A 14,167-nucleotide genomic window follows, 5' to 3' on the forward strand; every position below is an offset into this window, starting at 1 on the left:
CTCCCCCTCCCTCCTGTGTGGGGGTTCGACTGAGAGTCCTGAGATTATCGGATGGTCACTTAAGAGAGATCGAGAGAGAGCGAAGTGCTGTCCACTTAGCTGAAGATTATCCTTTAAAAGGAGGGGATGGTGGTGGAGATGGAGAAGAGAAGGAGAAAAAAGGATGTGCTTAAGAGATGGATATAGAGGGGGCGGATGGAGGGAGAGATTGTGAGGACAGTGAGAGATATAGAGAGAGGGCAAATGAATCATATGGAGATAAAGTGTGTGTGGGAGAGGGTTAACAAAAAAGCGAGGAGAAAAATACAGCATCGAGGGAAACGTCTAAACGAAAAGCTGAGATGGAGGTGAGGTGACCGAGCGAGATCGAGCGGAGGAAGGTTGAGAGAAAGAGGCAGAGATGGAGAGATAAAGTAATGGGGAAGCAGGAAGGATGAGGACAAGAGCTGGATTAAGCCGTGAAAACAGTGACTGTGAAGTGCTCACCACCCAAACTGAGCACAGTTTGGAATGCTTTTTTGGGTTCATTGTGGTCCATAACATGTGCATTAAGGCATTTAAGGTTTCTCACTGAAAAGAAAGCTGTTTATTTTACAGTTGGTCTTATTTTGATAGTTGTGTTAGTTATTTCAATCAGTACTGATAACATTTTACTGACTTAAGTATAAGATGTGCGATGTACACAGCAAGACTATATAGTAAAATCCATTAAGGAAAATACCATGAGCCAACAGGTTGTAAAGAAGCCAACATTTTAGCTTGGTTATCTCAAAAACTTTATTTAAACCTCCAGTCATGTTTTTTGGCTGTAAAGATAACAACACAGTCAGCACTTAAAACTTTGTATCGTGAACATGTTTGCAAAAAGTAGCTTATTAGGGCCTGAGCACCGATGGTGCGAAAGCCCTATTGTTATCCAAGCGATTATTATGATTCTCCATAAACAACTGCATTTTTGGAGGCTTTATCATATTCAAAAACTCATGAAAGTTGGTACACCCATCTCCACCGGCGAAAAATTTGGTATTTCAGTGGAGTCGTGAGTGGGCGTGGCCAGATGGCTCGCTAGCGCCCCCTAAACAGATGCCCCGGTGGATCCATTTAGCTATGCTTTGCATTTAGCATGCACGAAATTCGGTGGACATGTGTATCACACCTAGACGTACAAAAAAGTTACATTGCACCATTACGTCAACTCAACAGGAAGTCTGCCATTTTGAATTTAGTCGCCATTTTTGGGGATTCGCACTTGTTGTACTTTAACAAACTCCTCCTTCAGATTTTGTCGGACCGACTTGAAATTGAGTCTGTGCCCTGTCTGTGTTTGGAATTAAAAGTTATCATAAGAATTTGTTTTCGCCGATCGGTGTGCCTGTGGCGTGGCGGCCAAAAAGTGACTTTTAGGTCACTTTTTGCTGTAGTATGACTTTTTCTTTTTTTTAATAATTTGGATGCCATGCTATAGTATGATTTTTTTTAAAAGTCATTATAAGGGGGGGAATCGAACCCCCAACCCCCTTACTGAGGAGCAACAGTGATAACCATTGCACCACCAATCTTCCCAGGTGATGATCTGCATTGTGACAAATCTTTGGCTTACTGCAACCTATAACTCCACCGTGCATAAATATTCATTCAAATGCGACCAAAATTGCAGCAGACATTCTTTGGATAGCAGATATACGTGTTTTCAAGGGGGTCTGCAGTGATATTAAATATTTTCCTGTAATGTGTAGTGTATGCAAAAGTTTTTCAATTTCACCTTCACTAAAAGTTGAATCACCATCAACAGGCCAAGGTGGAATCTGAACCATTAATATCAACCTTGGTGAAGTAGAATCTTTTACCTGTTGAGTTAACCAGACTGTCGGTTGAGTCACTGGAAGCTCTGAGTGAACTCCGTGAAACTCTTTCTCCTGCTGCAGCTCCTCCTCTGCCACCGAAGATAGTCCAGCGGTCTGTGACGCCGACTCGGAGCTGGAAACGACCTCATGAAGACACGGGTTCGAGCCCCGCCGAGGTAACACACATGGTTGACGGTTTACCCGCCGAGGTAACATTCACAGTTTACCCGCCGAGGTAACACACGAGGTTCACGGTTTATCCGCCGAGGTAACATTCACGGTTTACCCGCCGAGGTAACACACGAAGTTTACCCGCCGAGGTAACACACGAGGTTCACGGTTTACCCGCCGAGGTAACATTCACGGTTTACCCGCTGAGGTAACACACGAGGTTCACGGTTTACCCGCCGAGGTAACACACGAAGTTTACCCGCCGAGGTAACACACAAAGTTCCCTTAGTTCACGGAGGGCGATACCTCCTAAGGCAAATCCCTCTAAGGGTAAGCCACACAGGTTTAGTTTTGTACGTGCAGTCATACTAATACCAAACTGAAGGTCAACAACAATAAAGTCCAAAAGTGGCTTTTTTTTTGTATTTTGGACAACATGACACAGTGGTGTTAGAGCAGTTGCTCAGTGTGAGAAGTAACTTGAGGCATGTATATCAGTTCAGAAAAAGGTCATACTCCAAAAAGTCATGAAAAGTCAACCAAAATATCCAAATATGTTGTCCAAAATATTCAAAGAAAAGTCATACTATAGCATGTCGTCCAAAAGGTGACCCAAAATTCATTTTTGTATAGAGTATAGAGCAGGGGTGTCAAACTCATTTTAGTTAAGGGGCCACATACTGCCCACTTTGATCTCAAGTGGGCCAGACCAGTAAAATCATAGCATAATAACGCATACATAACGACAATATTTATCTTTGTTTAAATCATTGGTGAAGGTTTTTGGATGATAAACCCTATTTTAAGGTCTTTCTACAATAAACTAGAAACATAAAGACCAAAAACTCAGACATCAGCCCATTTACGCTGTTTTTGAAGCAATTACTGGATCGATTAAAAAAAAAACAACAACAAAAAAAACGTTTGTACTCATAAACCCCCATTTTCTCAAAGAAATGCAATTTATGTCTTTCTGTAATTTTCACACTTAGCAAAATCATCCGGCGGGCCGAGCTGGATCCCCTGGTGGGCTGGATCCGGCCCGCGGGCCGTATGTTTGACACCCCTGGTATAGAGTATAGTCAGGGCGATGCGGTTAAGTTTGATGTTTTGCAGTGAAACAGGAAGTTGATGTTTAAGGTCAAACGATGCTCCAAACCTCATGAAACTTGCGTCAAGCACCAACTTTCATGAGGTTTTGATGTTAAAGCTGCCAAAAAAAAACAAAAAACAAAATCTTTTTTTTTTTAAAAGAAGAATAAGGAACAAAATAGAGAAAAAAAATATAACTGCAAGCGGGAATATGCCGACCCTCGCATGCTGCACGTCGGGGAGCCGGCGGCCTCGACCCGCTGGATCCCCGACGTGAAGCTGTGAGGACCCGCATATCACTGCTTGCAGTTTTAATTTACTCGTTATCATTCATTTGACGTCATGTCTGCGTCCAAGTCCAATAATCAGTGTTTTGTTAGCCAGTCTCCACCAGCTCTTGAGAGGAAATCTGTCAGCGAAATGTTCAGCTATGTTCACCAGCTTCCTGCTAACTTTGTCTGCCATACAGGTGCTAAATAGGCAGCGTATAGGAGAACTCCCTGCTGAATACAGCTGACCTCTGTCTCTGAAAGTGGCTCTGAAAGCAGTGAGAGTGGAACATAACAGTGCAGTTGTTGTCTCAAAACAATAACAATGGCTGAAAGACACTAAAGTGCTCCCTATAGCTGAGGGAAACAGTCGAGTCCTATGATATGAACTCTGGCAACTTTTAATGCAAAACCAAAAGAGAGTGCACTGAAAGTAATTCATATTTTTCTCATACAGGAAAACTTGCTACTGTAAAAATGCTACGTCAAAAGGCAATGATCCTTATTTCCTTTTGCAAAAAAGGTGAAGGTAACTTGGGCCAATTTAGGCTTTCAGTGTCCACGTGTCAGCAAGGATCCGTGTGGTGTAAATTTTGTCATCTATCTGTGAGAGTCCTCTGCTGATGTTCGTGAGCAGCCCAAAATTTCTGACCACATGGACTGAACACACTGCTAGCAACAGCACATGCCACAAGAAAATGAAATGATTGTTTATGTTGAGGAGAGATTGTGAAAGGATTCACTGTTCCACACCTTTATAATTCACCATTATAAGACTACAGGTGGCATTAAACTCCTGGGGAAACCACTCTTCTTGAATATGCTACTATCTCTTTCTATATAGGCCTCCTATATCCACTACTGTAGTGCATCACATGCAGTGATGACAACAATGGAGCAGGTCTGTTGTAGTAGGTCTGAAGTAGTCGCTGTGGGACTTTGGAGGTACTTTAATTTGTACCTGCTCTCCACTGATGGCACCCAAACACAGTGGGAAGTTCCAACCTCTCCAGAAATCCTGTGCAATGTTCGCCCACTGTGCTTGGGACAGGAAGGCAACAAACTCTGGCTTGGGTCCATGCAGCAGACCAATGCATACGTAAACAGTATCGCAATATATAAAACAGTATAGCATCTGCTGTCTGTTTTCAAAGTCTGCACTTTGGTCAGCACACACAGACACGGACTGGGTCTTTACACTTGTCTCATCATCTCGTTGTTTGGTTTCCTTTTTCAGCAACTTCTTTTTTGTCTTTCTGTAAGCCATTTTGAGGGTTGTTCAGACCTCAGTGGTCATCATGTTGTTGTTGTAAAACGAATCCCTGAAGCTACGCAGGGGGGCAAAGGTACATTGTTGACCATCTTACAGTGATGCACTTCAGAGACGTGTTAAAGTTTACAAAAATAGGGCCCTGATTGTCGTACACTGTACTTTGTTGGCTGGAGCTATTAAGACTTATTAGTACTGTTTATGGGGTAAGACCTGAAGTTTGGGTTTTCTGAGGCTCTGGCATACTGAAGGAATTTGTTGTTTATTTAAAAAAAAAAAATAAATAAATAAAATCAAACGCATCACCACATTTGGTTTCTGAGGTATTACACAGATGTTTGTAGATGGTTTTGGATACAAGTGAAAAAAATTCTCTCATGTCTGTCTCTTCTTTGCAGTCACTGTTCCTACATTTGATTGTATACTTTTTAATCTTGTTTTTCTGTTTCCCTTTGTTTTTCTTGTAAACTATCTTCATCAGTTCGAAAGAAAACTGTTTCTGATGTCCATTTCTGTTGTGTCTGTGACTTTGGGTGTACAAATACTGTGCTTGGCAGGAGAACATTTCGCCACCACTCTGTGTAGTCCACTGTATTCACTCAGGCATTAATATGCGTTTCTTTATGACTACAAAAATCGAAAAACTGCTTTGTAAGCCAACACATGTAAACAAAACCCGATTGAGTGAGAGACAGAGATCATTCCCCATCATTTGATCGGATCAGTGGTCTTGCCAGTGTCCAATTATTGTATTCCCCTGGTAGACAGGGGCAGTGCACGGACATCTGAACACACACACACACACACACACACACACACACACACACACACACACACACACACACACACACACACACACACACACACACACACACAGATATATATATATATATATTCCAGAGGAAACGGTCTAGAGTAACCCCCCCCCCCCCCAAAAAAAAAGAAAAAAAAAAAAGAGAGAGATTAATTGAATTGAGAGCTGAAGTTTTACAAACCTGCCATAAGCACTCTTTACATCTTTCTGAGCCAGAGCATCATGACAAAGTGGACACCATCATTGGAGAAGGCAAAAGGGTTCAAGGATGAGAGGGAGGATAAGAGAGACAGAGAGGGGTGAGTGTGAGAACAGAGGACGAGGAGGACGAGGAGGAGGAGGGTGACCCCTCCCCCTTCCCCCCGCCTCTCCCATGTTAATCTCCTCATTTTCATTTCTCTTACCATGTGGGATTAGAATGATTTTATTTAAAGTGTCAGCTTGAGCTACTGGATTGAGAAATCTGGATTTCATAGGGATTATTATTACAGAGAAAATGCACACACACACACACACACACACACACACGCACGCACACACACACACACACACACACACACACACACACACACACACACACACACACACACACACACACACATACGCACGCACGCACACACACACACACACACATGAGGGTGCACGTGCACACACACACAGATTTCAGATTTTTTTTTTCTTCTCTGTCACTCACTAATGACCTGCTTGACCAACAAATGGTGTTTATCCTCAAATTCAGTGCAGGGGAGTCGGACAGACATTGTGATACACTGGAAAAGATGTGTGGCAAGGATTGTGTATTTTGTGTGTGTGTGTGTGTGTGTTGTGTGCCAGTTTGCCATGTATTCTTCGTGCCCAGCCTCAGAAAACGACACTATGGCACTGTTTTTGGTTGACCAGAGTCCAGAGTTTTATTTGAATGTATAGTCACTTTTCTGACACTTTTTCTCTTCTTCAGGACATCATACAAGCTGCCGTCAACCTTGGCCAGGCCAAGTGAAATGAGGTGAACAGACTCTAACCAAAGCTTCACCCTTCTGTGTGTCAGATTTAACATCTAATCTACATTAGGATAAGGCTTTCACCGCTCGGGGGAAAAAAAGAAGAATAAAAAACGCCATCACCTTTTCATCCCAGTCCAAGCCTTTTATTCCACCTCTTCTCATTACATTAAAGGATGAGGGAAGCCGTACAGTGGCTGAGCGGTATTTAAAGACACCATCCCCTTCATCTGTTTAATTTCTCTTTATTTAGGAGACTCCCTCATCCCTTCGCTGCTCCCTCCCACTGTTTAATTTCTCTTTATCTGAAGACTCCCTCCCTTCATCTGACTGATTGATCTTTGCCATCCAACCTTTTCGAGCGGGACGATGTGTGAGAGGAGAAAAAGCGACTTTAGCTTCATACATTGAGTTTCTGAAAACATAGAAAGGTTCTAAATACAGTAGCATAAGTAAAGCATTTATTTAACACAGTGAAACTTGTTTTTCTGCTTACAATTCCCTTCCATTGATTATTCCCTAATGATTCTTTTTTGTTCTTTTTTAGATTTGTATTATATGTGCAGTAGATCACTGCAGGGTAAACCCGCATATCTAAATTCAATTTACTAAACACTTATTTCAACTTAAATTGTCAGTAAATACTTCTATAAATTATATAAAGTCATATATAAAGTGAAAAGCAGTATTAATATTTGCCGGTAACTATCTGTCTTTTTTATTTGGCCTTTAGGTATTTTCAGGCAATGAATGTTATCTCTAACACATAATAAGATTCAGGGTTTTAAATTAGATTTATACAGCTAGAGGCCCAAACCCCAAAATTAACTCAGAGTCAGTCCTTCAAAAAGCGGACAAATACAGAGAGTAATTAGTTTTCATGCTAGTAATAAAAATTGATTAACATCATTAAGGCTGCAACTTACAATTATATTAGTGGTTATTGGTTATCTTGGTGACTGATGTGCTGATATGTTTCTACATAAATTGATGCATTACTTGGTCTATATATTGTAAAAAAAAAAAAAAAGTAAAATATAACTATTTTCTAATCCCCAACTTGATTTTGGTGAAGACAAGAAAAATCCTCATGCTCACAACTAAGGAGCTGAAACGGGATGTTATTGACATTTCTGATTGATAAATTCATTGATTTTTGAAAAATACCTTGTGAGATAATGTATTAAATCAACTACTAATTATTTCAGCTGAAAAAAAAAATCATCTGACAACCATGTCAATAAATCTCATCTAATCAATTCACTGTAGAGTTTTAAACCCCAGGCTGAGAGGCCCTCCTGAAAATCATTATTCAGCCTATTTTCTTTTACTGTGTTTACTTTAAAAAAAAAAAAAAAACGGTTGAAGAGAAATATGTGAAAAGATTATTTCTGTTTTCAGAAACACAGATAATAAATACCGTTCACAAACATGACATCAGTGAGAATAAAGCTGCACATTATTGCCATCCCTCACAATATGTAACTTCATACTGAGAAGACTGTTACAGTGAAAGATCTCATGATGTCAAAGTAAGACGAACACACGCTTTCAGACAACTATTGAGGGTTTATCCTAATGCACAAACACAGATACACTCACACCCGTTGTAGGAGCCAGGTCTTGGGAAGTAGGTTAAGCAGGCCTGGATCACCTCTCGCCACTCTCTCCCCCCGGTGGGAGGGATGGGTGACAGAGGTGGAGAGGGCGGGAGGGTGGAGAAAAAAGATGGAGAAATCTTCCAGAGGACATCTGTCACTGTGAGCAACTTGTGAGCTGCTTTTTTCCAGCCCGCTGTGTGACCCACAGATTCTCTTGCATGACTGACCAAGAACTATAAGAGTTCGAGAGGGGGCCTTAGCCCCTGCACACGGCCTGGGAGACCCCATATGGATCTATGAGTACGATTTCTATCACAAGAAGCAAACAGATAATAGTGAATAACACTGAATCTGCTCAGTTTTTGGATATTTTTCAGTATGTGTGAGGGCTCTGCATGACACGTGTTCTTGTTAATTACACATTGACAGGAAAACTGAAAACTTTCAGCTCTTTACTGTCACAAATTGTTTCATTAAAATGCCACATGACACTTTGTGTTGCTGTTGTGTGACCATGTGTCCACATCTGCGGTTGCCGTTGCTGCTGAATAGAGGGCTGCACATTGCAAAAGTGCACGCATGAGAACATTTCTCTCCCTCTCGCAGGTGTTTAAGCTGTACAGTAAACAAAAAACGCTTTACACACACAGATACGCACACACACATGCAAACACAAAAGGCCCATTGTGTGTTGCCGTGTGTCTGCTAACCCATCCTTTTTAATCTGGGATTATGGCATTCCCATCGTGATGGCAACAGAGGAAACAATGCTTTATTTCATGGGAGGAAATGTGCAATAATGATGTTAACACCTCAATCTGCCTTATTTAACCATTACATACGGTCTCTCTATCTCCCTCACTCACTTGCTTGTACACACACACACACACACACACACACACACACACACACACACACACACACACACACACACACACACACACACACACACACACACACACACACACAAATCCAAATCTCTTGAAATTAAATCCAATCCAAATTTTTATAAATGATATTCCAATTTTTCAGCAACAAAATATAACTGTTTGTGAGCGAGTGCCTTTGAGCCTTATTGCTAGGACACACTATATACTGTAGTAAAGCTGCTCCCATGGGGTGTAATCCGACACTAAAATGATCCATTAACACTCGATCACATCTATTCTTCCAACGCTGTGTCACACTTCCATGAGCCATTTGTGGCTTCAGTGCTTTGCAGCCTCTTTAATGTAGTTCACAGTAAAAGGATGGCGTCTTCATGGATAAAGAATTTTCTAAATGCTGGGGACCAAAGCCAAAACACTGACTGTGTGAGTTTGGACTTACTGGAAATATTAGTCAGGTTCAGGTTCTTTATTTCTTGACATAAAAGTCCTCAAAAGTGGTTTTACTCTCAGCAAAATGCTGTTTGAATTCAGACATGGGAGACAGTTGATGACACTGGGCGCTTCTGTGTTTGAGAGGTAACGGTGTGCTGGTCTGTGAATAAGACCTCTTATGATGGCTGTATTTTTATTGGGAGGCCCCAGGTGCTGCCAGCGTCACACATGGGCACTCATGGCACCGGTGTCCTGGCCAACCAGAGAAGGGCCAAGATGTAGTGTGTGTGTAGATTTGTGTGAGTGTAGATGTATGTGCGAAAACAAGTCCTGGTGGTGCATGTGTGAGTGTGTGAGAGAGTCTTCTGCCTGAGAGAAGGCCAGTGTTGGTCTGGAATGCAGATGAATATAACAACGATACCCCATGATAATGCTAATCCACCTCTTTATATTAAAAATCTAATCTTTGCTCTATTTCATATTCTCCCAAAGGGATTTCATATAGGTCTTATTTAGGTCACGTGCTGCACATAATGCCTATTAAGATAAGTAAATCATTTCCAGTAACAGCAGAAAATTTATTTTATTTGCATTGATATGTAAAGAAATAACACCGGCGCTTCTTAAAGCCTCGTAAAATTACTTTTCATTGTTTATTTCCCACCATTTATATTAGTGCTTTTTAATTTCAGGGGCATTTAATTACGGTAATAGAGCAGTTTTAAGTGCATGTGAATGTGCATGTATGTATCTGTTTGCACATATGTATGCATGCCGGCATGTCTGTGTGTGTGTGTGTGTGTGTGTGTGTGTGTGTGTGTGTGTGTGTGTGTGTGTGTGCATGTACCAGCTGTCTGATCAGTAATCAGTTAGCAGTGGGCTAATGCAGCCTCCTTAACCCAGGGGCCTCATAAGACCGACTCGGGCCCAGCCTCTCTCCCTGCCACTGACAAATCCATTATCCAAAACAAGGACATCAAATGTCAGCAAACACACATGCATACACGCGCATGCACGCACACACACACACACACACACACACACACACACACACACACACACACACACACACACACGCACGCACACACGCACACACACAAATTGTGTATACTTGCTCCAAAGCATATTTGATTGATGTCATGAAAAGACAGTATCTCTAGGAAATGCTACAATTAATGCATATGAGGAAAGAATAGCGGCTGATCACTGACATGCCTTTGTGATTAGTTGTTAATTTAATGCTGGTTGTTGGAGAGAAGCGGCTGGTGTTACGGGTCTTTATTCTGTGGATGGCTAATTGGTCACGGACATCTTCAATCTTGCTGTAACTCTTAAATGAGCTCTTAATTTGAAACTCATTTTTTGGGAATATTAATTGGGCAAATGAAAAAGATCCTCTCAGAGGTTTTTTTTCAAACAAGGGAAGCAGCCTTTAAAGGAAAAGAAAACCTCTCCAAAGGGATCCTGGGCATTTTGTCAAGGTCTCTGTGACCAAACTGCCGCTCTACAAAGGCTAACATAAATAGCACATAAACTGCACTGAAAACAGCCCCTCAGAAGTGACACAAAGACTGTGGCGTCTCCCCAAGCGGCCCGATGGTAAGCAGCAGCGTTTACATATCAGTGGCCCTTGTGGCATGTACAGTGATCTGGCAGGTTGGAGAGCTTTGATGGTCTGTCACCCAGCAGGTCGGGTGTATCGATCCCTAGGGCGGTGCGGCTTTCTGGGCTGGCCTGCCTGGGTGACAGGGCCTCCTCCTGGAAGCCTCCCTGGTGCCCGTACCCAGCAGATGGCCTCAAAGAGGAACCAGAGACACGGGGCCAACATCCAGCTCTCAAACAGAGGAGCAGAGGAGCAAATGGCCTGTTAATATTTCATACAAACACTCTCACTCATCTCCGAGCGAGGAAACGGACAGGACTGAGAGCGCAGTGTGAGTGTGTGTGTGTGTGTGTGTGTGTGTGCACATGTGTGTGTGTGCACATGTGTGTGTGTGCATGTGTGTGTGTGTGTGTGTGTGTGTGTGTGCGTGCGTGCGAAGGGGTAAATGTGTGCATGTGTCTGGGAGAAATCAAACACTTGATAGTGTTCATAGTTTTCCCACTCAGAGGTGCTTCACAGATAGACTGCTTGTGAATAATAATTTGTTTGGCAAATAGGCCACCTATACAGGGAAAGAAAAATAGAAGGACACAATGGCTAAAAACCTCCTCCTCAACACACCCTTCTCTCCAAAACACATGTGCACACAGACATGCATTCACCTCCCCAATTACTCTCAGCACCAGATCCTTCCTTAAGCCTCTGCTGTATCTTGTGAGCGTAACCTGTGCGCTAATAGCCCATAACCCCTGTGCAGATCAGTGGAGGTTATGCTATTTGCTGGTCGGTAATTGCCCTCTTCATCAGTACTCTGTCTGCGCAGGCAGCAACGTGGCCAGCCCTGGGGTCCTCCTGATGTCATTAATGTGTGATTAGGGCCGGTGGGGAGCAGCAGTTAGGAGGTTAAAAAGCCCCTGACAGCCCTCATCATAGGCGAGGAAACCCTGAGACTGATGCAGGGGCTGCGCAGATGGGCGAGAGCAAGCGGCTGCCAAAGCTCTAACTTGTTATTCCTCCTCACCTCCAAAAATGAAGCCACGCTAATAAATGGCGCTGACATGGGCGTGCATGTGTTCAGCTGCACAGACATGGAGTACACGTTATATGCATTCACAAACTGGATTAAAGCTTTCTTGATTGAGGAGAAAATAATGTTTAAATAAGCACTATTAGGAGAGACACTTTGAGAGAGTTTAGTGCACATAAATGCACAAAGGTACGCCATACCTCTTTTAAACTTGATGACAGTGATTGGACTTGAAATGATGAGCTGGTCTTGGGAATAGAAAGCTGACAAGTTAAACTTGACATAAGCAATCTAAACTACAACCAAAAGTGTCTGCCTAAGTGCTCAATCATGTCAGAGCTTTTTGGATTCCTTTAAGTTGTCATCTTTAATACATGAGACAATTTTCAGCCCCCGAGTGCGCAACAAAGTCATTAGACTGGGAGGAAAGATGAAATATAAATCAAGCGTCCCTCTCTGCCCCCTCCCCAGTGAACAGGTGGCTGAGTTGAATGAGAGGGTGCGCTAACTTGGCTGTCACCGTGTTTTCCAACAGAACCGCTGCCTTCTAAAGCCAAACCACCGTGAATTATACATCTATGGCTGTAATTCTCTCAGAGGAAAGAGAGAGAGAAAGTGAGAAGGGGGGCTAAGAGAGTTAGAGAGATTAATGGCTGGAGCAGTTGTTTTTGACGCAGCGATCCTTGGCTCCGCTTCCCGCTGCCGCTTATTGGCTTTTCAGAGCACATTTATTTATTTCGTTAACAAGAGAGAGCGGCCACGTCGCTGTCACTTTTTTGGCTCGCTCAGTGCCACAGCAGACTTGTCATCTCCTACACCGTGGCGTGCGCCTTTGAACCCTGCCACGGACTACAGAGCGAGAATATTAATAGTGCAACAAACAGGACTTTAAAAATAGCATGCTTCTGTCAGAGGCCAAGTGTCACCGACACTTTTTGTCTGGCAGACTGAACAGTCGGAGGGGAAAAAAAGTGTTGTGGCATAATCTGTGTTGTTACATGTTTTATGACCGATTTTAAGAAGTAAGCTATCAGGACTCATTATCTCATAAAAACATGCTTACTTTTTTTTTTTTTTTTATCACCAAGTCATACACACAAATCAATTCTAGTCATCTTATCTAAAGATTACTTTTGCGTTCCCTTGCAATACTTTTGCGTGGTAACGCAATACTTTTGCAGATACTACGGGAATTAGAGATGATGTGACAAGTTGTGCATTTCGTGCTTATTCATGTTAAAAGGCCGATCCCCGACAGTATTCATCGTCTTGTTGCGAGCAGAGCTGCAGCTGCTTTGTCTGCTGGGACGGTGAAGCTGTAACTATAAGTTTTAACCCAAACGAGCTCTTTAATTATTTTTAGCTACCGAAAGTTACATTATATAGTCTTGTAGGAAAAGTCTTTACCAACAGGTGCTGACACCCAGCCTGGTCATCTGCAAGATAAAGTTACTCATTTTTTTTCATTGTTTCACTTTAAAGGGTGGTAATCATGTGCTTGACACTGCATGTTACTGATAAACTTGTTGAATCAAGTCTCATTCACATAAATCTCAATTAAAAATGCAATACAGGAACCTTCAGGAGTACCACTTTAAATTTACTCTGAAATAACGGAAAAAGTGACATTTGGCATCATCATGTCACCCTCTGATTTTTATGCAAACTATAGAAAAGACATTGAGTGGGCTGATGTCAGATTGAACTCAGGCTAAGTACAATCTGATATGAATAGTCAATCCATAGACTAATCTGTATTCAGCCTCCCAAGGGAGTTCTCACAAAGGGCCGTTGCCGGCTTAGCCAATAAACGTATTCAAGTCAGTTTCAACACAGCGCGGCATGTCCCAACATAATCTGTCCGGGAGGTTGTGACCTCCACGTCCCCTGCCTGTGGAATAAAGAGGACCTCAGGTCGGGATGACAGGAGAAGTCTTCCAAGGAGTTCATGTTACCACATGTCATAATAACAAGAAGCTACTGTTCCCCCGCCAGGCTCCTTCCCCCTTTGTCTTGGAGGGGCTCTGGACAGGGGCAGACAGGACGCGCTGGCAGAGCTGAAACTGAATATTATCATTGGGGGGAATCTTGTTTCATGTTACTGTGCACCCGGTTAGCAGGCCAGCTAGCCGGGTGTGCTGCCACTTCACCGG

This window comes from Embiotoca jacksoni, unplaced genomic scaffold (genome assembly GCF_022577435.1).
Source record: "Embiotoca jacksoni isolate LCO1_2020_lvr unplaced genomic scaffold, fEmbJac1.0.p SCAF_23, whole genome shotgun sequence".
Lineage (NCBI taxonomy): Eukaryota > Metazoa > Chordata > Actinopteri > Embiotocidae > Embiotoca > Embiotoca jacksoni.